General features: G+C 36.6%; 1 long non-coding RNA gene across 1 annotated transcript; it reads left to right on the top strand.

Annotated features, from left to right (window-relative positions):
• The first annotated feature begins 230 nt into the window (after positions 1–230).
• LOC127363780 (uncharacterized) lies at positions 231–25,464 on the top strand. Its single transcript, XR_007884939.1, has 2 exons — positions 231–641; positions 24,612–25,464. It is a non-coding gene; the product is annotated as an uncharacterized LOC127363780 (long non-coding RNA).
• The last annotated feature ends 1,974 nt before the right edge of the window (positions 25,465–27,438 follow it).

The following is a 27,438-nucleotide window of genomic DNA, read 5'->3' on the forward strand; positions in this document are numbered from 1 at the left end:
TGCTCAACGACAATGAAGAAACACACGTTTCATCCAACAAGCAGAAACAAAGCCACGGATATTTCAGCAGAGGCTTTTTGTATGGCAGCAAGGTTTGGACGCTTTCAAACAGGCCTGTGTGGGCGGGTAAATCTTGAACTAAATACATCTGCTCTTGTCCTGTCCAATGTGTATATAGATATGCTTTGAATGTTGTAGGGGAAGCCCCATAAAGCCTGTTTTTATTTCACTTTCAATTCAGATCTGCCAGGACCCTTTAAAATTTAATGTACAGTATATGTGCATTCTTTTATTTTGCATAAGCTAAAAATTGGCTCTGGCATATTTTTAAATAAGCTCTGGCATATTTGTATTGTCAAATACACAGCAGCTGCTATTTTGCCATAAGAGAAGGAGCTGTTGGTAAACTGACCTCAGCCCAGCAGCTGTGAATCGCATGGGAGTTACCGCTGCAACGTTGCTGATTTCGCCTGAAGGCTTGACAAAAATAAAAGTGAAACCAAGTACATGCTCTGGAACTCGACCGTTTGCTTCTTTGTTCGGTTAATCCAGTGTTTACTCCATATGTAGATGGATCTTCCTTCAGAGCCCTACCTTCTTATAATATGATATGGAATAATATGATGGCTGCATAATTTAAGGTACGTTTTCTTCTTGGCTCTTATTTGTAAATCTGTATCCTGTTGCCCTGGGTGGTGGATAGAGATGATGCTTCACAACAAAAATAGAATCATGATAGATATTTTTAAAGGCAACGCAGGATGTCATCCATACAATCATGCTTTAAGGTGGTCTATTAGTAAAGGTTCTGTATATTTCTTCCCCTTTTTCTCTATTTTGAAAAGAAGAAATCGGCAAAATTACAAAGTGAAAGTGATTATATAACTAACGGCAATAGCGTGTCATCTGCCTAATTTTTCTTCTTTTTCTCTTTATATCTTGCTCTTTAATATATATATATATCATGTATGTTCATGAATTTATTATGTTATTGTTGAATTACCAGTAGGCTAGTTAGAGACGAGCGAATATTTGCTATAGGCACTAAACGGATTTCGTGATTATGAAAACTCATGAAGATTGTTGACGGTATAACAATACAAATGTAACCATATTGGGCTATTACTGTGTCAGTTTTTTATTTTAAACTACAGGAGTACGTCGCAGACAGCCTAATGTGTAACTGTTTTTGTGTTTTTAAATGGCTGCACCTAGGCCAGTCCTCAACCTGTAGTTTATCAAAATGTATAAGCACTGTACCATTAAGAACCACTAGATGGCGCCAAATGCGACATTATTTTATTAAAGAGGTGTCTTACGTGGCCTACTTTATTTCCAAAAATATCTTTAAGATATTGTATATCCAATGGATTAGTGTGTATCTATCAGAGGTGTATGGTGCTTCTTAAAGTCAAATTCTTAAAGATGAAAGATGGATTTTACTTCTTCCACCACTGATCTAAAACTTATAACTTAAACTATATCAAAGTATTGTAATCTGAAGTATTCAAATCATTCACTCAAGTAAAAGTAGCAACAGTACAATATAATAATACATGGAGTATACAATTAATAGTTCTGAAGACAACATGTCACTTAAGTAAAAGTATGTATTATTAGCTGTCATAACCTGGCCCATTGGCCATGACAAAAAAGTGACATGACACAGCTTTGCAAAAAGTAACAAATATTTATTATAACAAATATCTTAAACACAACTTGAAATATGAGATGTGGTTGTTTGTAGTATCTGTGGTGTTCATGTGGATGAGTGTGAGTGGAAATTGAGGTGTTGGGGAGTAACAAATGAGATAACTTAGCAAACAAAGCAAAAGGTGCTGGCTGGGATGAGAGAATAGAGAGAGAGAGAGAGAGAGACATGCAGGAAGCGGGAGCTTTTATGTCCCGCTCACACTGGGCCCATCTGCTCCAGATCGGAGTGGATATGCGCAATCAGCTCCTCTGGCAGCTCCTAGACAAAACATACATTAATAACAGGGCACCCACATTGAACTACACAGGGCACGTCACATTGCAAAAGGTATAGAAAGTATCAAAATAAAAGTAAAGTGTGATATAGACAAAATGGCACTGGTTAGTGTTAGCCTATTATATATTGCATTATTATTGCTGATGCATTCATCTGAAAATAGCATTTTACTACTTTTTTTAGTTGTTTGAGGTGGAGCTAATTTTAGCTATTTTATACCTTTTTGTGTAGTTTAAATAATAGCAATGTGTCGTATTTTATAAACTAATCATATATTTTATATGTAAAACCTCAATCTGTAAAGTAACACATTCAGATACATGTAGTGCAGTAATAAGTGCAATATTTGCCTCTACATTATAGTGTAAAATTGTAATTGACAACAGTAATCGAAACAATGTACTTAGTTACATTCCACCACTGGTAATTAAGTTGTCCAACTCAGAGCCATCTCACAACTTAACACCAGTGTTGGCTAATAAGTACATGCACTCAATGCACTGTATATAAGTACAGTTTTGAGGTACTTCTACTTTACTTTCCTTTTGAGTGCAAATATTGTACTTTTTACTCCACTACATTTATTTGATAACAGCATAACTTTAGTTACAAGTAAGGTTGCAGAAATATAATAAACTAATAAAGTATTAGGTTAAATAGGATAATATAAGACTTTGTTGATCTCTGGGGGGGAATTCAAAAGCTACCCAGCAGTGTATAAAGTAAATTAAATTAACCTCACCTTTACCAGCTGCAACATTAAAGTGATACACATTAATAATCCATCAATCTTTCTTCCGAAATTGATGAGAAATGTAATTTTTGATACTTGAAAATCAGTATCTGAATCAGGTTTTTTGCCAAGTAAGTTTTCACGTATGAGGAATTTGCCTTGGTGCATTGGTGCATAGTAATCACAAAGTACATTCTGATGCAACTTTTTTTGCAAGAAAAAATTTGAATGAGGATATTTACTTCAAACTGAGTATTTATTTCTACAATGTAGTATTGCTGTTTTACTTCACTATAAGGTCTGAGTACTTCTTCCACTGTTCCTTAACGCTGTATAAGTGTACACACTGTACACACTTATGAGTACTTTTAATATTTAAGCAGACTTGGCACACTATTACTTGTTTAAATGTACTTAAGTCAGATATATGGCATTATTTCTTTTGTGTGCTTTTTGTACTTGACACAGGTGGTACAAACCTGATCCACATCTGATTTCATAAATGAACACCAGATGTCCCCATTGAATAAGATTTAGATTAATCACTCTATCACAAATAACCACTAGATGGCGCCAAAGCCTTTAATATAACCAACATATTCTTGACCCGCTTATTTGGTGCTTGCGCTTTGTTAATCGCCTGTGAAACAGGAAGTATCATGAGTTCAGTTATAATGACTTACTGGGTGTTTGCTATGTTTGTTATGTGCTCGTTTTGAAACTTAACTTGCCTGTTTACACATATTTTTGGAATTTGCATGTGCTTGCCTGTGTGGAGAAGAGTGGACAGTTCATCAGAAAGATGTTGTCGTCTGAAATCACTAACGTTTGTTACAGTTGCCCTGCAGAGCAGTTGAACAAGAGTCCTGCAGTAAAAACAGGAAATGAATCTTCTAAACCAGGGCAGTGATACTTGCTCTACTTTGAACCCAATCAGCCAGGAGGGGCCTTTACATAACAGAATTCCAGGAACCTTTGCTTGCTGCACAAGCATGTATAACAGCGGTACTATACAAGATATCACAAACTTACTTCCCCATACCATTGCCTACGAAAAACTTCACACAAAGTGGCCTCCAAAAGACAGTCAGAGATGACTTAAAGATATTATGTGGCATGAAATCTTCAGAGCTAGACCTGAGTGTGTATGTGTGTCACAAGATATGAATGCTTGAGCCTTAGGTATGCCTTTGTCTTGTTTCTATGGAATCTGTTTTGCTGTTGAATGCCTCTATCATCAGTTATCATCAGTTACTGGACAAGATCTAACAACAGCAAGGTAAATAGATAACAGGCTGCCACAGATTCACACAGACATCTGGGGGAAGAGGGTGAACACTTTATGTTTTGGAGTGTCACCGCAGTTGTTGAGTTTCAAGTCATCACAAACAAGTTAGAAGTTTTTGTCCTTGGGCCTTGATGAGACTTAAGACATTAAAGAGGACCGAATAAGTCATTTTATTTATATACAACAGGCCAGTTCAGTCGTTACTTACCTGTGAAGGTGCACCACCCTTTCTTAGAACAGGAAACCGAAAAACGAATCCTTTTTTTGACTTTTTGAACCCTACACGGTTGAAGTTGTGGTTAATGTCTGTCTGCAGTGTAAATGTATAAATCCTATTTATGTGGTGTAGCACCTTCACTCAGACTTACACCCTGAAAGACTGTGGCACAGGCCATGAGTTCACATCCCAGTGGGGTAACAGTAGGGCTCACTTACTGATTCCTACCTATTCAATAAAAGGTGCCATTCTCCTTGAAGTACAAAGACAAACGCACCTTTTTTGTGTGTGAGAAACTTGACAACTACAAAGAACTCTTACTGTCAAAGACCAGTGCATGAACAAAATGCATATTTCATATGGCTTGTTAATAGTTTTATAGGACAGTATCCCAGTGCTGGGCATGTTGTTATGTGTCCTCTTATCCTAAAAGACAATCACCATAACATGATTAAAAATCCTGCATAAACCATTAGTTCAGAGGACTTCAAATCCTGCCCCTAGAGTAAATGCCTATTTAAGATAGTGTTAAATATTTTCTTAGTATATCATCCTGGTAACTAAACAGATGAACTAATTTGTTATGTGACAACTTACCTAACACTTCCAAACTGTGGTGATGCAGTGAACTCCACCCAACTGGTGCTCTGAGTCTAAAACAAATCTAATTTGCAAGCATGATTTGATTCAAATCTGATATACAGGGAGGAAATAGTCATCTGTCAGCTCCTCTACTCTCCTGTATTTTCATTAAAAAAACAAGCAATACAGTAAAAATTAGCTGACTGAGTTCCCACAAAGAAAAAAAGTAACCCTTACAGGAAAAAAACACAAAGACACTTTCATATGATTTTTTGTAAATGCCAAGGTTGCAGTGGCTTCTTACAAAGCTGCTTCTGTAAAGGCCTGTGCAGCTGTGCCAGGATGACGCGTTTACAGGGAGGGGTGATGGAAGTCAGAGAACCAGAATTGGATTTCCAAACTCAAGGCAGGTTTCTTATAAATGCCTCATCGTCCCCTGTGAGCAGCACCACCTCGTGGTCAGATAATGGAACTGCAAGGCAATGCCTTCTTACAAGTCACGTGATTTAAAAGAAATCGAGCCACCAGATTATAGCAGGCTATACTGTGGCAGAGCCTTGCAGAGAGGCTGTAAGACTCTTGACTCAGCAGTTGATATGTTTTTTTTTTTTTATTGCATCATGTGTTTATGCAGTTTTATTCCTCTTATCTGAGTTTAGAATTATCTCTCAACATTAAAATTGCATCCTGCATGCTTGACCCCTGACACTCACAGGCGGGAGTTTTGGCTTCACGGTCTCCTGAATTCAACATGATGCAATAGTCACATTATATTTGGGAATATTTTTTTAAAGGCACTTGTCCATATTGGGCCTTTTTTTATTAAAACCAAATTTATCTAGTCATGATCCTGAGTAACATTATGGATGGTGATTTCAGTAGCTCACAGGTAGAGAGGGTTAAAACAATAAGTATAAATGCAAGAAATAGTTTAAGAGGGCAGTTCCTAGTTATACCACTGGCAAGTAGCCTGAGGTTTGTTAGCGGCCGTGTAAACCACATAGAAGCTTATCAAAGCGTGCTTTTCTAAAACAAGTAAATAAAAATCTAAGGTATGTTTTTGAACATGTCTTTGCAACCTGCATGTTTATAGCTTTGCAGCTCTTTGTTTTCTTCCTGTTTTCAGCTTTTGTTGTTGTTGCTATGACATTGTACATAGCATGAACCCATCTCACCTGTGGCCACACCCACAGCAGATGGCATGGCAGCACAAAGACATTTCCATTGAAAGGTGATTTCAGGTAAATGGGGGATTTAGTCGTGTACACTGGCTCACACAAAAACACAGACTGTTTTATATTGTGTCTTAAGTTTAAAAAACGTGTGTGAGGTCATTTCTGCACTTTCAAACTTTCAAACTTTTAATTTTGTTTGTTTTAAATGTAGGGCAGAACCATGTTTCTTGTTGTGACCTCTGCTTATGTTGACTCCTGATGTCAGAATTCTATAGACATTTTTAAAAAATGGCTTAAACACATAACACCAACAATAACAAAGATAGTGGAGAAAGTGGAGGCATACACTTGGAAGATTTAGTGAGATTTTAATTGTTTCTTGTCTCATAAGTCAACATGTTTGTCAACTCTGTTAAATAAGACACACCACATTGCTGGGAGTGGCTGTAGGTCATTCCTTGAGTGCTGTGCTGTCAGCTGCACCAGGTACCTGTTCACGCTGATAACCGTTGGCCTATATATATATATATATATACTGTAACACATATAACTACACACATACTGACATATATATTGCCGGTAGTTATTGGGGTCAGTTGAAAGGTTGTGTTATAGTCTAAGAGAGTCGAGAATTCTTGCTGGTCAACCAAGAGAGTTTAATTTCAATATTCAATTCAACTGGGACGGTAAGGGATAGATGGGTAGAGGGATAGGGGGGATGGGTGGTACAGAGAGAAGGACAGAGATAAAGACAAAGGTGCACAGCAACAACAGTAGCAACAACTATGTTAGTAGAAATGACTAGTGATGATGAAGATAATGATGATGATTTACTACCCAGCTGCTCCATCCATGCAAAACTGATATCCATCACTTTAATTCACTTACTTGTTTAATCTTGCTGCTCTGTGGCTGAATATTACCATCAGGTGCTGGCCTGTGAAACTCTCCAGTGCCATAGATACTAACCTTAAACCTCCGGGCATCTGCAGGGAATTTCCTGCAACTTTAAGAGAGTTTGAAGTTGGTTTATCCAAGTTCCCCTGAAAAAAACTTGGGTGGATGTCTAACATGCATTCCTAGGGTTCTTCAGTGATGTTTCTGTTGGCATTTATTTTTAGGACACCCACACAAGTGACACATGACTGAAATATCTAATGCTGTAGGGATGCTGTGGGCTCTTGTAATTATTTTAGGCCAGCGATAAGTTTCTATATTAAAGATCCCTTACATACATACATTAAGACATATATACAAATAGTCTGCTTGGAACAATATTGTGTGTCTCATATGGTTTTTTTTCTGCAATAAAATATGCAGATATGCAAAATACTACATTGGCTATAGTAATTGTGATTCTAGTCTGTCGAGAGCAAAGGAAGAAGCCGTTTAACATTATTATACAGCTACAAAAACAAAATGTAACAAGGAAGGAATTCGGGATAGGTGTCTTGAAAAAACGTCAAAAAGAACATTGGAACACGGGATACTGCTGTTTGTTTCTTTAAATCTTGACTATGTTCATTCCTTAACCACTGTTTTGCCAATGACAACAATGTTCCTCTAACCTTAACTTACGTAAGTGTTTTTTGTGCCTAAAATGTGCCTTAATCGTAGTGTAGTCACATCATTATACTGATTTCTTTCTCTGAAATGATTTAATGGTTTTGGAGGGCACAGATAAAGGATGTGCTCCATGTGTTTACCCGTTTCGGCACAGCAAGACTCATGATTTATGACAAAAATGTCACCAGACCTCCATTGTTTAAGTCAGAAGCGTTACTACGAAATATAAATATGTCAGTAACACACTTCAGGAAGGAAGAAGTCTACAGTTACACACATGGAGACTAACACTCAAGGATCATGAACTGCAGTCAGGTATTCATTTGAAGCAGGAAAACACCAATATGACAGTTTCTTATTTTTAGCTGACAGGAGTCCTGTACGAGAAAAGTCATTCATGAGCGATGAGTTGGAGTCACGAGTGTTATTTTAAATGCATCATTCTGTGTTAATTGTATGATTTATGATGTGATGTGTCAGGCAGTCTCTGGATAACTTGTTATGTACTCATAATTGCCGTAGTGTAAAATTCACGTGGTTTGTGCCTGAAAATTCAACTGCTGCCTGGTTTGACCTGTTTGTTTTGCTGCTTGGTGAGGTATTATGGGCACCATGCCATCCTGCCAATGTCTGGCATCCACCCTCTCCGTGTGTGGGTGTGTGTGTGTAGGGGGTGTGTGTGTGTGTTTGTGTGAACACAGAAAGTGAGAGAGTAACTGGCAGGTTTCTGGTCTTTCCAGTAAATCAGCCGACTCTAATAAACTGTCTTTTTTCTTTTCTCCTTTTCTCTCTCATAAGTTCTCACAGACCTACCTATGTGTGGCAGCCCCCCCCCCCACACACACACACACACACACACACACACACACACACACACACACACAAACACACACAGTTACCCACAAGCCAAGCTGAATAACTAAAATGCAACTTTGGAACTAGACACATGGCTTCAGTCTTTCCAAAAAGTCAGCTGACTTACTCTCTCCTACTCCCTCCCTCCCTCCCTCTCTCTCTCTCTCTCTCTCTCTCTATGTCTGTATCTATTTGTCTTTCTCATTCATCCACCCACACACAGGGATACACTCACACATCACTGGATTTTTGGCAGTCAACCCCTGTTTACAGAGGTATCACAGTCAAACAGAACACAACATTAAGTATTAAACATTAAAAATAACAAACTGTAACTGTAAAAAAAAAAAAAAAAAAAAAGCCCTGCAAGTAAGTAGGTGCCTGAAAAGTTATTTAAATACTATTAGCAAAAGTGCTGAAAGGGGCAGTTCCCCCAAAATCCAAAATACATATTTGACCTCTTCCACCAGATGGGACACGGCTTGTGGTGCTCAAAGCACCAAAAATATACATTTGAAGCAATTTATCTTTCCAGAAATCGTGACCCAGTTACTCAAGATAATCCACAGAGAGTCTTGTGAGCAGTTTCATGTAGGAACTATTTTCTTTTCACGTATCACTGCGCAGAAGAAAAAGTGCTTCTACTCACGGACGAGAGGCTCATGTAAGTGACAGAGCAGTATGTAAACATTAATGGCATCCTTTTCAGCCCAGCTGTAATGTAAGCTTGCTCAAACATGCATTTCCTTCCTCGTGTTTATACAGTTAGTGGGTGTAGTTTGGTAGAAGGAAAAGAGCTATCTCTATGGCCGATATCACACCAAAACAATATAGATGCATAAATAGCACTAGGTAAGAGTAAAATATGTATTTTTGATTTTGTGATGAACTGTCCCTTTAAATCAAAAATTCAAGTACTCAACTGGAAAAAGTGTCTCTTAAGTGTTATAGTATATCAACTATTATTGTATTGGATTATTATTACTGAGCCCTTTGTGTAAATAACATTTTACTGTTTTGATTAATTGAGGTGGAGCTTGAATGATTTTATTATTATGAAGTAATCTAATTTATGAGATCATCATGTGTTTTGTGTAAAATCTTAATCTTAGATATAACTAGTAACTATAGCTGTCAAATCAATATAGTGGAGTCTAAAGTTTATAATTTTTATGTTGTGGGGGAAAAAAGTAAAATGTAAGTTTATACTTAAGTAAATGTACTTAATTACACTCCAGCACTGGTTTACAGCTGATCTAGACAAGACATTTCACTCAAAGGTATATATCAGTATTTATTAATTCATCCATTACAGTACTTGTACAGGTTTAAAACTGCGTAACACTATGCAGTGAATCAGGACACAGAATCGGGACACAGAAACCTTTGAAAGTCTGGCAGTGAAATTCTTTGGAGAAAACATGTTCATCAAAATAATTTTTTTTACAACCTTGATGTAAAATACGTTAGCCTCCTAACAAGCAGTGACATGATTATAGAGCAGAATGGGGGTTTGTTATCTCATTTGGGATCGCATCCAGTTGAAGCCTCACTTTATCTTAAGAGACTGCATACAAAACAGAACAGTGAAAAGATCAGCAATTCCAAAAAGTTAAGTATTTAAAATAAGAACTAAATAATATAAAATCATAAGTCAGTTAAATGCCAGGTTTAAAAGTGTGAAGGGCAATTAATTCCACAGTTTAGGTGCCGTGACAGCAGATGCACAGACACTGAACTCTGTCGGGGGGGTGAAATAAAGGCATGAATGACTTTCTGTGGTAGACCGAAATGGTTTAAATTTAGAGATATTTTTCAACTCATAAAAAGGGGACTGAAAAACCCATGTACCTGAGCTCCAGTTTATCCTCCTCCTCATTTCCCCCCTACTCTGAATACAAGCGCTCGACTGGAAACAACTTTTAAAATGATTCCAGTGGGGGCAAAGTATGCATTCACAATATACACCTTGACCCATCTATCTAAGTAATTTGAACTTATTATATGAACCATATACACTATCAACGCTATTACCCCTACAGCCGTGTTTTTAAGTTGCAGAGCAACAGGTGCCTACATGTCCGTATCAATGTATCAATGCGTCCTGCTGTTTTGTTTTCAGATGACCTGGCAGTGCCACAAAGCAGTCAAACAAATTAAGAATACATGTTGATCATCTAAAAAATGAAGCTCAGGAAGGTTTCATTGCTGAGAGAAGAGTTTTAAGGCTCATATTTATTTGACCCTGTTTGGATCAACCCCTTTCCTGCAGAGTACTTTGTGTCCACAAGCTCGCTACCACCTCTTTTCAATTAAAAGCATATGCAGTTTTCCGGTTTTGTCAAACAGCTTCCCCTAGAGTCGCTGCGGAGTACTTGTATTTAACGTTAACTGTCATAAATACCGCTCACCAGAGCCGTCTCTATATACGGCTCTGCGTCTCTGCACTCACAGCCTGATCCCCTCCCCCCTGTATACCGGTACATGTTCAGTAGGATGGAAGCTCGGACATCGAACAGGCAAAGATAGACTCCGAAGATGTCTACTGACCAGGTAACGTCTGAGTGAATGGCTGCTAGTGTCTTCCATTGAGGGTGCTTCTTATGTCGCTGATGTATGTAACCCCCGTAAAGCAATTCGTGATTCTCGTGAGATTTGGTGGGACGCCACCTTTCAGACTTGCATTGCTGGTTCTGCCAACGGCGTCCCTCTCCAGCTTTGCTATTGGGATGATTCGCTATACTACGAGTTTGTTTACCATCGAAATGACTTCGAAGCTATTATATTAAGGTAAAAATCTTGTATAGTGTGCCTTTAAGATAGACTGATACATACATACACACAACAACAGCAGGCATAGAATGTTAAACAGTACACAGAAATACAATACCAAAAATAAATACAAATACAGAAATACACAATGTAAGGCAACAGTTATGGTTATGTGCTACGGTACAGCTTCCGTGACTGCTCATTTTAGGCTACTCTTTAGAACTCTAACACAGGCACAAAGGAGGTCTTAACCCCATTCAAATTTAAACCGCTGAGCTCTGTGTCGTCACACCTCATACTGAGAGAACAGAATGTGGGTTGGATCACAGAATATTCTCTTTACCTGTTCAAATACGCCTTGGTCATTTAGAGACTGAATATTATGATGATCTTTCTTAGGTGTGATTTTCATCGCAGTCTGAACCAATTGTGCTAACTTTTAATGACACAGGAAGATTCCCAACCATGCAGTAATTCCATACCTGATAACACTATAAAAGCATGATAAAACAAAAACATAATTTTCTGTTTGACTTTTTACAGACGTAAAAAAATAAAAAATAAAATTCTTTAAAGTTCTCTGGAGAAGTCAGGAACATACCCAGTCAACATTCTAGGTTAAAGTACAATCAATATTGACACCTAGATACTTATAGGACTGACAGCTTTGTGGAGCTCCAGGACTGATGGTTTTCAGCTGAGACCTTCACCCGCTGAGTTCTGTTTGTTAAAAATTAATACCACTTGATAACTCTGGAGTTAACATCCAGATGTCTAAGTTTCTGAATTAAAAGGTATGGCTGCAGAGTGTTTAAAGGAGAGCTAAAATCAATAAAAAGCAGCTAAGCATAAGCTCTGCTGTCCTCAAGATGTTTGAAAACCAAGTGTGTGGTAGCAGTGATAGCATCATTTGTACTTACTTACTTTGTGCTCTAGCAGCTATGGACAGCTCTGGAATTTCCTGTAAATCAGCAGACTAATTACCACCATTTCTCTCTCTCTCTCTCTCTCTCTCTCTCTCTCTCTCTCTCTCTCTCTGTCTCCCTCCCTATCTCTGTCACACACCCACACACAGATACATACACAAACACAAGCATATCCACAAAAATGCATTTATTACATCGGCGTAAATCAATCACTCCATTCATTTGTTATTCTAGTTGGTATCAGTGTATGCAGTTTTACGATGAATCATGGTCACACCTTCAGATTTATTGATCTGGTAAATAACTTGAGTCATTACATGTGACTTTCTGTAATACAATAATCACTCTAGTTAGACTATTAAACAATGTTAGAGTTGCAGTTCAATGACAAAAGTCTGGATTCAGCAAACCTCTTTATTTAGTAACACTGATGGCAAAATTAGAGCATGGATCATTGCGATAAGTCCTCCAATTGCCCCATGCTTCATTCCACTTCCTGCCATTGTTTTCAGCTATCTAAAAAATGACAGTGAGTTAACAACTTCTGCCAGACCTCTCTCCTGTACTGCTGCAGCATGAACATTAAGGCCTGTCAGTCTGAGACTTTGGTTTCTCTCTTTAGCTCTGTGATTATTATCTGGGATGGCGGAGCACATCCACAGTTTATTCAGTCAGAAATTACATATGAAATCATCCGGAAGTCATAAAACCATAGTTTGAAAATGAACTTGAAATTCCTAAAGCTGTTGGTCTGTACTGTTTGTGCTACACCCTGTCCTGCATTTAGTTTGGTTCCAAATGATGTCCCTTTTCTTGGGGACAACTCCTACAGATTGGGAACAACTGCAGTTGTGAATGTTCGTGGTTTTGGGATGTGAGTGTTTATGAGTGCACTGCAATGAGCTCTGGTTGCCTTGCAGTATAAGTCACAATGAAACTAAAGCACTATAGCAAGCAACTGTGGATAATTTTTGTTTGTGTTTTTTAGATGCTGAGTTTGATAATTACTTGAGTCACTGAATCATAAAGTCAAAGCTGGCCGTGTGAGCCTGTTTTACAATTGACACACATTTCTGTAGAGTTGTGTCACTCATTCCACAACACCAAAACAATAACTAACAGCAGCATTACAATATGTAACACCATTCTCATTGAAGAATCTTTTATTTATTTTTTTAATTCGCACATGGGAAAAGTCATTCCAATAGTAACAAACAAAACTATACATATTCAGTATGCATACTCAATATGGATACAGAAATACAACAGCACCAGTCAACCCTGGCTTCTGAATTTGGTCATCACACCTTCTGTCCTCTCTTTCAAGAACCTGTGGAATAAGATTTTTGATGCCTGATCTGATCGATCCCTGACAATCTTCCACATACATGCTCAGACATCCAGTATTCATTGTGCCCAACGGGGACATCTGGTCATGTGGCTGTGGACATTCCACCTTCATGAGGAAGATAATTCCTCTTTTGGGTTGTGGAAGGAACAGTAAAACTTAGTAGTCGTTAATCAAAACCAAATAGTCGGCTAGTTGTTGCTTGTTTGTGATATTAATGCAATTATTTGAATATATATATATAATATTTTATTTTATTTAACAGCCACCAGTTAGATGCTAAGAGCAAATGCAGGAATGATTCTGAAGGTGAACAACCAACAAGGAACATGTTTGCTAATTTACTTCAACAGTATAACATCACACCAGTCCTGTTCAAAACACAGGAATAAATAACTTCCAATTTCACAACGTGGACTTATCAATATGATGGATAATGTATAACATTAAAAGTTCCTTACAATTTAATTTGCTACAAATAATCCTGTCCCTGCCTTAACCCGACCATGTCTTCGCCATCACCAAAATGTAGCCACTTTCACTGAAAAAAAGTGAAAAAACACTGCAAGGATGTGGTCATTTAATGAATGAATGAATGTCCACAGTGACTGCTGTCAGAGAAAGAAAGAAGTATTGAGAAAGGAGTGTTACGAACTGTAAAAAACTGACACTACACTGGCACTTATCCCCCATGTCGATAATAGATTAAATTAATATTTATGAATGAAAAGCAAAAGGGGCATTCTAATTTTTTTTTAACTTCAATTATCCAGGGAAAGCTTCAAATCAACAGCACCAGCAGGAAGCTGGGTGAAATGCAAATTTGAATACACACCCAAGAGCAGTTCTTCCCGTAAGAGACATTTCACTTCTTCCTCTCCACTTTAATTCCAGCAGACACCCACAAACCGTTGATTTGCAAGGGCGATACAAAAGAAATCTAGTTGATAAAATGTGGATCATCCTCCAGGTGATGTGGGTCAACCTGCTAGTGAGAACATCACACTAAATGAATTATCGGATCAGATGTGTATTCATTTGTTATTAGTCAGGTCATTAGCTTAGGTATTTTAATTACGCCACACGAACGTCAGTCATGACTGCTTTTGTGAACTATGTGCACACAGCCTTTTGCCTCTATCCACGCACGCATTCTGCATGTGTTTGTTGGTATGTACATTACTTGTCCAGGAGCCGACATTAGAGCTTAATACCGACATTAAATTACACAAGAGGACATCTCCAAACCTGAAAATCCACCTTTGTTTTGGCTTATCCTTCCATCTTTTATTAAAAACTAATTAAACAGTGTGCTGACAGAATAGTTATACACCCATGTTTGTTTAGACATTCTATTCTTAGTTTTTTAGTTGGTGCTTTATTAAATGAGAGCAATACAACATTGGTGGAAGAAGTATTCTTGTAAAAGTTGCAGTACCATAATTTAAAAATACTTAATTCAAAATCTTCTATAAGTAACAGTGCATAAACATGTTCAGCAAAATGTACATGTAGTATCAAAAGTACGATTTATGGCTCCTGTGAGTTATGATTTGTTGTGTTATTACTACTGATATATTAACAAATAAGCCTAAATAATGTAGCTGGTTGAAAGGGAGCTAATTTACTATACTATAACTACTTTGGGAAGTTTATAACAATGCATTGTATTTCATTAACCGACCATGTGTTTTCTATGCAAAATCTTAATCTGCAAAGTAAATGTAGTCAATGTAGTAGAGTAGAAGTATAAAGTATCATACAATGGAAAGACTCAAATAAAGTACAATAGCTCTAAATTGTAAGTACATATCATTAGTTACACTCCACCACTGTAGCATATTAGTAAAGTTTGAAAGCCACTGTAGCCTTCACCTATATAGAGAATACAGTTTAATTTTTCTCCATTATCCTACAGATACCTGGATACACCTCTATGTTTATGTCTATGTTTCACATTCAGTAGTGCAGTCCAGACCAATCCCTGTTCCTCTAGTCTGTAAATATGCTGTTGGTGAAACAAATTCAGCATTGGTACAGCAAGTTGGACAGGTTAAATTGGACTTCACTGATTCTTATACTTGAAAAGAGACTCTAAAGAAGTGATATTAAATATAATATATTTTTTACTTCAATTATATTAAAAGATAAAATGCTTTTTTTAAGTCATAGTTTGCTGTTACAGTTATTCTCAATAGAATACTGAAAGCAGAAAATATATAAATACATGTTTGATGGTGTAAAATGTGCTCCGGCTGATGCAGGCATTCAAGCTCCATTAAGTAAAATGGTTTTCACCCACGAGACACCCAAAACCACACAGTTATATAGTATGTAGTATTTTTTAACAACATAAATATTGTAAATAGCCTCACACAACAGGATCCTGAATCACACTATCATAAAAACCAACATGGGTGAGTACATGAGACACCTAACCAGTATACAGAAAAAAAATATAACTGACGGTCTGTGGTTTTGAGATTAAAGGTAGTTTCCTCCCTTGGACTTAATGTGTACGGTTGTTTTTCAGTACTGGATGACTTAATTTCCTGTTAAGAGTCAAACAAAGGCTAAACCCCCGTTTGAGAAACTGACTGGAAAGTGTTTTGAGCTCAGGAATCAAATTACATTACAGCTGCTAATTAGGGTCTAAAACACTGCAGTACACCACAGCTTTTCACCTACTGCTGTCACATTATCAATAGAATCATCTACAATGATAAATCAGATTTAACTTTTTTTTTTTTCAGATTTAACAGATTTAACTGTTTCTTCTCTCCTGCTTTTCTATTTTACTGGGACTGTTCATCTAAAAGCACAGAGAGTAGCAGAGACCATTTTATATTTCACCTATGTATTTTATCCTTTGTGATTCATTTGTTTCAAACTACTGTTAAATATAGTTTTTTTAATTAAATTTTACATTTATTTTAGTTTTTATCAACCTGAAACACAAATATGTCCAGGAAGGGAAATGTTGTGCAGAAACTAAATAATGACTAGATAGATAACAGCAACATAACTGCAGGGTAGCTGGGATGGGATGGGATGGGATGGGGTGGGACGTTCATTATGGCCTCCAGAGATATTGGGAATTTATGATGACAACGATAGCTCATACTTGGCAGAAAGGACGACAAAAGCTGAATAACTTGGCAGTTACAGTGAAACTTAATCTTATTAAAAGGGAGCTATATACCTTTTGTGACTGGTTTCACTTAACCTTCAGCCACAAATAAACACAAATGCAATAAAAGCTCATTCGTATGGTAGCCCTGAGCTTAACACACTGCACCTTAAGAAAACACATGCAAATAAACAAAACACAAGCAAATTAAGAAAACACCTTCACCAATGTCACAACACACACGCACACGCAGAATTTCGAAAAAAGCTGCAAAGTGAGAAAACACAACCAAATGCAAATGGTAGTACTGTAGCACAGACGTCAATGGAAACAAAAGAATGATAAACGTGAGGGTGTTTAGTGTCCCTCGAAACAATTTCCATTGTTTTTGCATTTGTTTTTGCACTGAACTCTTAGGGCTACCGTAAAATTTAGGTTCTTTACTACAAGGTTAGTTTGCAATGGGGATAACTATCTTTTTTCTATATCTCTAACTTTGTGATCTTTCCAAAAACAACTCATATGCGGAAGTAATGTTCATGTCTGTTTTTTGAATACATGTCTTCTACATGAGAGTCTCTCAATTGAGCTTTGTGGAATCTAATACTAAACAGCGCATTTGGAAAGGTGTTTGTCGTGCATTTTAAGTAACCAGAAAAAAATAGCTCGGTTTAATCCAGGTTTGGAGCAATGTATTAAAACTCAGAAGGGTTTTCCCCTTATATTTGGTTCGTTCTTCCGATAATATCATGCGTGCCTACCAAATACGCAGTCCGAAAATGTGGCCATCAATCCAGTTCCAATTTTAATGAAGCTCACTGCAGTTAGAGATCCAAACTGAACAAACAGGGAAATGCAAAAGTTTGTATTGCAGTAGTTAGCAGCAGCCGTTCTAATGTTCAGAAAACCATATAACATAGACACACAGTCTAAACTCTTGTATTCGGCTATATGTGTGGTTTTTTTTTTTATATGTGCATAGAAACGGATGGAAGGAGACCTATTTTAAAGGTCTGCTGTAGCTGTTCTTGGGCATGTTGTGTGTCTAGTACACTGGCATCTGTTGTAAAGGCATGCCAAGAAAAACACACAGATGTGTTTGCAAAGAAAGAGAGTTAACAGAAAGATACAAATGCAATACTATGATACTCCCAACCCAGAAGAGCTGCCAATATTTCACCAAAAAAAGCATGGTTATCACAAAAAACATTCCTACCAACTCTAAACTGACTTACTTACTACAGATCATAGATCGCAAAGTTGACCTATGTGCAGTGTTGTTATATAACTTTCATGAACTTCACTTAATTACTTACTGATTCCCAACAGAAAGTTCATTTCTGTCATTTGTTTCATTAGGTTTTCATAACCACCCAAATATGCCACACACAAAAACTAACAGTGGGGTCTGGTTGGGGCTTTGCATCTGTAGGGATCCTTCCCTTCAATTAGCATGAAAACAAGGATATTTTATTACACTGAAAGAGCTGTAAATGTATATAGGCATAATCACCATCTACCGGGGTTTCTGTTAAAAATGTCCGAGCCAAAGCCAAGATGCTCTAACGTACAGATGTTGACACCAGAGTCCAAGCTCTCCCTAACCTTCACCAAGTGCTGATATTTTGGTAGAATACAAATTACATACATTGTTAGTGTTACGTTCAATATTAACATTTCTTTGACTTGCCAGACAGCAACTGACAACTGATTGTTGTAAAATTGTTGGAGTGCCCCTTTACCATATACATATTTTGGAAATTACTCGAGACAACAGACTCATTGAGAAGAGTTAAGAAATTTAATTTTGTATAATTTACAAAATTTAGATTTTTATGTAAAAATACAAGTAAAAGCTAATTATGTGCTGAATCAATACCACTTTGCAAGCTGGGCAAGAAGACACACTGCCACACACACTCACACACACACATAATGACTTATGTGCATGGTGTCATGTTTCTTCATCACAATGAACACAGATCGTCTGTTGTTTATTTTAAGTCAAACCCAACACACCTGCTGCTGAAAATACTCCCTAAATATGTGTTAATCCACAGTTGAAACTAGTCCCCATCAAATGTACTATTTTCTCCAATTTGTGTCATTACAGTGCCCAGCTGTTTTAGGAAATGATTTAAAAATCCTTCAGTAGGAACAAATAGACTTGGGGCTGTGAGCCGCAGACAGGAGAGGTTAATTTTGGTCTTTTTGGGGATTTGTTGACAATAAGACAAATGAAAACAGCAGTGTTTTCCTTTCACAAATACAAGGTAAAGAACTAGATTAAATGCAAAATACATTTAATTACCAGTAAGAACTGGTAAGAATTTATTAGTAAATATACAATGAAATTACATTGGCAATTGTGGGCTCTATTATAAAACGGGGCCCTAAATTCTACAAATAGGATTTCTTTGATTAACTGATTTGATTTTATAGCCCTTTGCTTATGGCTCAGTATGTGTTATCAGTGGTTAGGGTCAATGTGACAGCTAGCGTATGTCAGAATTTGATCCAAGTGTAGATGGAAAGTGACTGGTGTCAATTATGTATCAATGTCCATTAGTGAATTAAGAAAAACAAGTTAAGACATCTTCAAAACATCCACTTTAATATGATCATCCGGAATGTGTCACCCATGTTGCCCAAAGATAGGATATCTCAGTGTGGCTGTGTGTAAAATTTGGCAGGGAAAAGCAGGAAAGGACAAACAATATTCTTGCTTCTTTTTAAAGTCAAGGCCCATGAAAATATATAGGTAGAAATATAAACGTCATTAGATTCAATTTATTTTTGTTTGGATGAATTATTATGAAATACATGAAGCTAAAAGCTTATTTAAAGAATACTTTAAACCATTTTTTGTACTTGTTTCATAAAAAAGCTTCTATAAATCATAAGAAAAAAAACACCTTGTAAAGTTCCCGTAAAAGTGTTATAACATGCAACTTGCTGACTAAAATAATAACATTTTTAGAACACTAAGGATAAGATAATGTCCATAATGCCCATAGTTACTTCTTCTTAAGGTAAAGAACTAGATTCCCCAACTATAACACCTGTACATCTACAATAATAAAGCTGGATCATTTTGAAGCTCTAGCAGCCTAAACTTGATAATATGATAAATACGTACAGGCAAATTTTGTTCAAAGTACTCACAGAAATGTATTTTAAATTCTGGTGGATTTGGATTCAACTTTCCAAAGAGATATAAGAAGAGTTAAGAAATGTAATTTTGTATTGTTTACAAAAAAAAAAAAATCTAAAGTAAAAGCTTATTATGTGCTGAATCAATACCACTTTGCAAGCTGGGCAAGCACACACACACATAATACTTATGTGGCACTCTTTGCTGCTTATGGCACATTTAAAACCACTAGCAGGGTTGCAGGCATGGATTTTGATGCCCATTCAAACTCACAGGACATGGCAGCAATGCTTGTGTGAAATCATCTAAAACTTAGAATCGCCTTTAGTTTAATAAGAGTAAATGTGTTATATAGCACATTGCATATTCCTGGTTGTAGTTACAATTTGCAATGTGTGAAATTAAAGTATTAAACGCAGTTTCAATTGTTTTTTGAGTGATATTAGTCAGTGTCACAAGAGTGAAAAACCTAGGGAAATACCAAGCCGGCTTGATTTTACCCTGCCGGTGGTTACTGTGGTGTGTATGTATCTTTAGGGGAAGTAATCTCACATGTACATTTCTGTCGTTTCACAACTATAAAAAAAATAAAACTCTTGCTAATCGTCAGTCTGAAGTGACTCAATGTGGTGTTAATAAAATGAGCACGTGTCAATAGTTGCCAGATGGAAAGCACCAGAGATATCTCTCTATGTTTCCCTCTGCATCTTATCACGTGGACACACACACACACACACACACACACACACACACACACACACACACACACACACACACACACACAACTCCCCTTCCCTCCTGTCCCTCCACAGTCCTCTCTTGTGTGGGTTTTACATGTTAGGTGTTGTTTGGTGCCATCTCATCTTCATGGGAGGAAGTTATGCGTTTGGTATCTGAGCCACACCTTTTCCTGAGACAATCTATGAGCATTTTAGGGACTCCTCTCATGATAAACCCCATTTTATTTTCATCTCCTGATGGATAGATTTAAAAGATAATGCTGGCTATATTCTATATTTTTTTGAATTATTAATAAATTCCCTGACCAAAACTCAATTGAATCTACTATATTGTTAGCCAAAGATAATATATCTTATTATGTAATATATGCTGCATTCACCTTGATTCAGGTAGATGTCAGAGGGATGGCACCTTCCTCCCAGTAAAAACAAACAAACCGTCTGACAGAATGGCAGGACGGCAAAACGAAACACGCACGACAACATGTTGTTATGGTAAAGTCTGGAATAGATATATTAAATAAAAATATTTTGTGAATATTATTTTATGTAATTTATTCATTATTCGTTGTGTCGTTGTCCAGATTGTACATATTTTCTCCTTGTGTGAGGGAGCTATGTAACATCGGGCATTAATACCAGCTTAATACCATCGCAGAGAACAGCAAAACGTTCAAATATTAGAATTTGCATGACACCCGGTTTGCCGTCTACAGTTTGTCTGACTCCATGTGAGTGCAGCATTATTCCTCTGTGCTGTATAAAGATCCATTGTCAAAACTATTAAAACATCAGTGAGCCACACTGTTGCACAGGGTGTCATGTTTCTTCATCACAATGAACACAGATCGTCTGTTGTTTATTTTAAGTCAAACCCAACACACCTGCTGCTGAAAATACTCACTAAATGTGTGTTAATCCACAGTTGAAACTAGGCCCCTATCAAATTTACTATTTTCTCCCATTTGTGTCATTACAGTGCCCAGCTGTAAAATTATTTAAAAATCATTCAGTAGGAATGAATAGACTTGGGGCTGTGAGCCGCAGACAGGAGAGAGGTTGATTTTGGTCTTTTTGTGGGATTTGTTGACAATAAGACAAATGTAGAATAACAGCAGTGTTTTCCTTTCACAAATTCAAGGTAAAGAACTAGATTCCCCAACTATAACACCTGTACATCCAAAATAATAAAGCTGGATCATTTTGAAGCTCTAGCAGCCTAAACTTGATAATATGATAAATACGGACAGGCAAACTTTGTTCAAAGTACCCACAGAAATGTATTTCAAATTCTAGCGGATTAAACTAAAATTTCCAGACATCTAGACATCCAGAATATTTCCTTTTGATAGAATGGCACAACCTTAAAAAGCATGCAAACAGTCTTGGTTTTGAATACTAATATTGTCAGACAGGGTGGGATAAGGTTATTTGTCCAACCTTAATTCTACTTAAGGTGCAATGAAAGCAGTAAGTTAAGGGGTTAAATATATAATCCTTACAGCAGCAATTACCTGCCAACTAGTATTAACTTGTGCCGAGCCAGGCACTTCCAACAAATCCATCAGTCAACACCACTATCACTTGCTGTCGTCTGTCTCTAGAACAGACTGTGTGGTATGCTGTTAACATTTTCTTAAGGCAACATTATAACAGCTCCTTGGCAGTTTAGGAACTTCCTCCTTCCCTGACCTTTGTTTGTGTGACGGATTGTGCTGCTGCAGCAGATTTATAGGCTACCATCACTCTATGATAAATGCAGAAATAAAACAAACTTCTGACTGCAACCACCAACCAATTAGTCAGTCAAAGAGCCCTGCAGCTGACCAAATCAGAATGGCATAATTTAACTGGAAATAATCTGCAGATGAACAAGCACTCCCACCTGATGATTCACTACAAGAGGTTTTTTAGTTCCGAAGAGGTTCACAGTAGTTTAACAGACACATATAAAGTTAGTCATCTCACTTATATGTATCTTAATTTCATCTTTTTACTTTGCTACGTGCACTTTATAGTGTGTCCTGATCCTGAAGAAATTAAGTATTTTTTATGGTTGAAATCACACAAAAAAAAATTAAACTTCAACTTGAACTTCAGATGCAGTTGCTTTGTTTGGTGTGTCTTGGAGGAGTGTAAAATGGGAAAATTAAACTTTTGATTGGTCAGCCACAAAAGCATCGTTTTCTGACATACAATCAGCTATTGTTGGTTGAAGCAGTAGGAAAATATTTTGAGCAGGAAGTACAGCTATATTGTGTTTTCCTCCCTTGTTTAAGTTTGTACCATGACCAGCACCTGTTCACTTCACCTGTTTCAGCAGTTTACTATACAAAAGCTTCACTTGTTGTTTATTTACATTAGCTATTTCAATCATGGTGAATTATTTTTAACAGGTCAGTTATGAGATATATTTTGCCTCTGTAACAACCAGAGGTTCATGGATTGTTCAGTACCATAATCAGAAGTAACTATGGGCATTATGGACATTATCTTATCCTTAGTGTTCTAAACATTTTATTATTTTAGTGAGCAAGTTGCATGTTATAACACTTTTACAGGAACTTTACAAGGTGTTTTTTTCTTATGATTTATAGAAGCTTTTTTATGAAACAAATACAAAAAATGGCTTAAAGTATTCTTTAAATAAGCTTTTAGCTTCATGTATTTCATAATAATTCATCCAAACAAAAATAAATTGAATCTAATGACGTTTATATTTCTACGTATATATTTTCATGGGCCTTGACTTTAAAAAGAAGCAAGAATATTGTTTGTCCTTTCCTGCTTTTCCCTGCCAAATTTTACACACAGCCACACTGAGATATCCTATCTTTGGGCAACATGGGTGACACATTCCGGATGATCATATACAGAATGTTTTGAAGATGTCTTCACTTGTTTTTCTTAATTCACTAATGGACATTGATACATAATTGACACCAGTCACTTTCCATCTACACTTGGATCAAATTCTGACATACGCTAGCTGTCACATTGACCCTAACCACTGATAACACATACTGAGCCATAAGCAAAGGGCTATAAAATCAAATCAGTTAGGGCCTCATTTTATAATACAGCCCACAATTGACAATGTAATTTCATTGTATATTTACTAATAAATTCTTACCGGTTCTTACTGGTAATTAAATGTATTTTGCATTTAATCTAGTTCTTTACCTTGTATTTGTGAAAGGAAAACACTGCTGTTATTCTACATTTGTCTTATTGTCAACAAATCCACAAAAAGACCAAAATTATCTCTCCTGTCTGCGGCTCACAGCCCCAAGTCTATTCATTCCTACTGAAGGATTTTTAAATAATTTCCTAAAACAGCTGGGCACTGTAATGACACAAATTGGAGAAAATAGTACATTTGATGGGGACTAGTTTCAACTGTGGATTAACACATATTTAGGGAGTATTTTCAGCAGCAGGTGTGTTGGGTTTGACTTAAAATAAACAACAGACGATCTGTGTTCATTGTGATTTTGCATTTTAAAGAAAAGGAGAAGTAGTTATATTCTTAAGTAGGTTATTTTTGTAAATACTGGGTACCTATGGTGTACAAAACTGGGAATAAAAGTGGGCAAAGGGGTGTAAACAATACACAATAATACACAATAATCTCTGAAAACTCATGAGAGGTGTACTCATCGAATTCTAAGGTACAGCAAATTTTGGGGTACGAAGCTTAAAGAAAAGCAGTAAAAATCTTTTTATGGAGTACAAAAACATGTAGTACTTATAGGGACTATAATATAAAAATATATATATTGGATCAACACAGGTAAAAGTTTCTGGGGGTTTTTTGTTTTTTTTTACTTCCTTGCAACTTTCCTCAAAGTTTTTGGTGCCACACGGTTTAAAATGACTGGTGTAATTGTGATGCAATGGGCATGGTTTTTATAAATAATTTGAACAAACAGGAATGCCTCATTTGTTTAGTTGATTTTAATTGTTACCAAACAAACATACATAAAGTACAATAGATGCAAATTAACTGAAAAGACTTTAAATGCACCATCCTGAGAGCTTACATGATGGACATGTGTACCACAAATTAGAATATTTGCTATATAATTATGTAAAAATGTCTAATCAAACATTGTTTGTTTGTTTTTTCTGATAGGATAACGATTTGCAAAATGTCAAAAGTAATCTGGGTCCCTTCAACTTCTGGAGAAGAAGAAGGAAGACCAAGGCGTGATGGCTGTCTGTCTGTCTGTAAAGGAACTATGTCTGAAACTAAGACGGAGACAGACTGTGGGAATTGTGCAAATATGTATTCAGCAACAAAATATAGACATGGTCAAAATGAGGTCTGAAGTCGGTATGTATACAGTTTCACGTCTGTTTTTTCTTGGTTTATCCAGTTTACCAAACTCAGGACATGAGCTCATAAACAGTCAGTAAATGTATATATCTACATGATATAGATTTTATGTATTCACTGAATTAATTCATCAAATCTTTTTTCATTCAAAGACGTGATCACTTGTTGTAAAGTGAATAAAAAGGGGTTAGTCATGTACATTTGTTATATGCACTGTTTAACGTACAGTAGCATAGTATAAAACTAACCGCAGTTGGATCTGTTATTGATTCACTTGTTATTTAGCCAGTTAGTGAGTAAAGTTAATATATGTTCACATAAAGGCAAATGTCAAAGCGAGAAATCCCACTACCATGTATATCTAGTGTTTTTATGACAATAAAATATTGCTTTATGTTGGAATTTATGGTTTGATGATATATATGCATGATAGATCCCAAAGGCTCTTTCACTTAATGAAGTATATCCTGTGCCACTATTCTATATATGTTATGATCAAACTATAGAATGCTCTACTAAAGACGCTTTTTTGTTTGTTCATTTTCGCATCGTATATGTTTTATAATTGGAGGTCTGCACTCCTCCTATGTCTTTGAGTGATAAAGAACACCTGCTTGACCTTCAGCAAATAAAAAAACTAAATTTGCAATTGTGTGTGTGTGTGTGTGTGTTTGTGTCCATGCATCAGCCTGTCAAACTGGTTGGGCAGTTTTATACTTTATAGCAGCCTGATAATGGCAGCAGCAGCTGCAGGTCATTTATTCAGGCGTTTAACCACAACAGACTGAGGAGAGACGGTTCAGCCTATTCTACCAAATTCATGTTGTTGATACCCACATTAATGCACACTTCAACTCTTTGTTTCAGTAAACATCAGTAAAGGGGCCTTATGAATCCACAACCTGCCTTGTAAATGCTTAAGACAATTACTGCTTTAAAATCAGTCCAGTCAGTCCCTTGTTGTTTGACATCCAAAGCAAGTTTTTCTGTACAGAGTTGCCTTAAAGGAACAACACCACCACAGTATATCATTTTTAAAGAATAAAAAGTTATTTATAACATAATATTCTTTGCAGGAAATAAAATGTGGCAGCACTACACTGTAGAAATGAATGAGTGTTAGCCTACTGTTATCATGGCTCTACCCAATGTAAAATGCTCTGAAATCATGTGCTCTGAGAATTTGGGATTTTAAGGTACCTGGGGATCAATTAAAAACTTACACATGATGGGTGTTTTATTGGCTGATTCCAGTATTTCTCCAGTTCACGTGTCAAACAAGAGGTTGCAGTTGTAATAACAGACAGTCTAGTGTTTACAAAGTACTGAACTAGCAAGCAGCGTAAATCCCTACAATGAAGCTTTTATTGAAAGAGATGAGACACACAGCAAATGTAGTATGATAGTATCTCCAAGTCACACACACAACAATTAATGCAGGCTTTAAAACTGTTTCTTTGTTTGAAAAGATTTATCAGCTCATCGGCTTATCATCACATTTCCATCTTTCACATGGATTAACAAGTTGACTCATACAACTTACAGTCAGTAGAAAACACCTTGACAAACCTGAAAAGAGCATTGTGATGAATTTAAAGAATCTCAGCGTGTTCTGCCAGCAGAAAGTGACAGTTGCCAACAAACATGCAGACACCTTTATCAAACCAATCCAGGTGTAATTCCTCACACCCTTTTTCCCTATTTATTGTGATTTAGAGTATGTGAGAAGTATGTTCCGCAATGGCACTATTTCCTCAAGTTTTGTGGGAATTATTGGGGAACCCGAGATGAAGAAGGAAAAAATAAATGATGTAACATGTTAAGCATTGGCATTATTTATTGCAGTATCAGGCCAGGTGTACAACTCCTATTCTCTTTTCTTTCTTCTTTTGTATAAGGACAACGCTCAGTAATCAACATTACTGTAAATGTTGCAAATATTAGCAAACTGACTAATTTTCAACTGCAGTCCTTTGGTTGGATTCTTTGACACCAGTGATTCAAATTTACATGAAGACACCACAACAGCAACAGCAACAAAATAAATATTCTCAAGACAGTGCACAATCAATTCAGAACAATAGGAAACAGCAAAACATTAGCACAATAATACAGCAACAACATCCAAGATCCACAGCCAAGCAATATGATTATAACCATTTGGACACATGCAGACATGAAAAGCAGCAATAAGCAATTAAAAAAAAACAATAATCACAATGTTTCACTTGATAAAATGTTAAAAGGTGCAGTTGCATAAGCCATGCAGCACAGAGTTGCAAGACACATCTATAGAAGGTCTTACCACATTGTTCAGGAAGTACAAAAAATATGCCATACACAACCATGCTAAGCTGACAAAGGACATGGCACAACTTAGCAGCAAGTTTATCTACAATAATAATAAAATTAGCAATGTATTTTGTAGATTATAGATGTTCACATGTCTGACTTTACAAAAGACAGGTTTTGAGACTTGTCTTTGTATGGTGAGTGGCACAGTTTACTCTTTCAGACAGAAGGATGTCCCACAGTTAAGAAGCTCTTACAGAAAAGCGTGAGTGGGATGCAGGAGCAGGAGGATTTTTAAGAGAGTACAGAATTGTATCAATTTTAGATTTAG

The sequence above is a fragment of the Dicentrarchus labrax genome, unplaced genomic scaffold, assembly GCF_905237075.1.
Source record: "Dicentrarchus labrax unplaced genomic scaffold, dlabrax2021, whole genome shotgun sequence".
Lineage (NCBI taxonomy): Eukaryota > Metazoa > Chordata > Actinopteri > Moronidae > Dicentrarchus > Dicentrarchus labrax.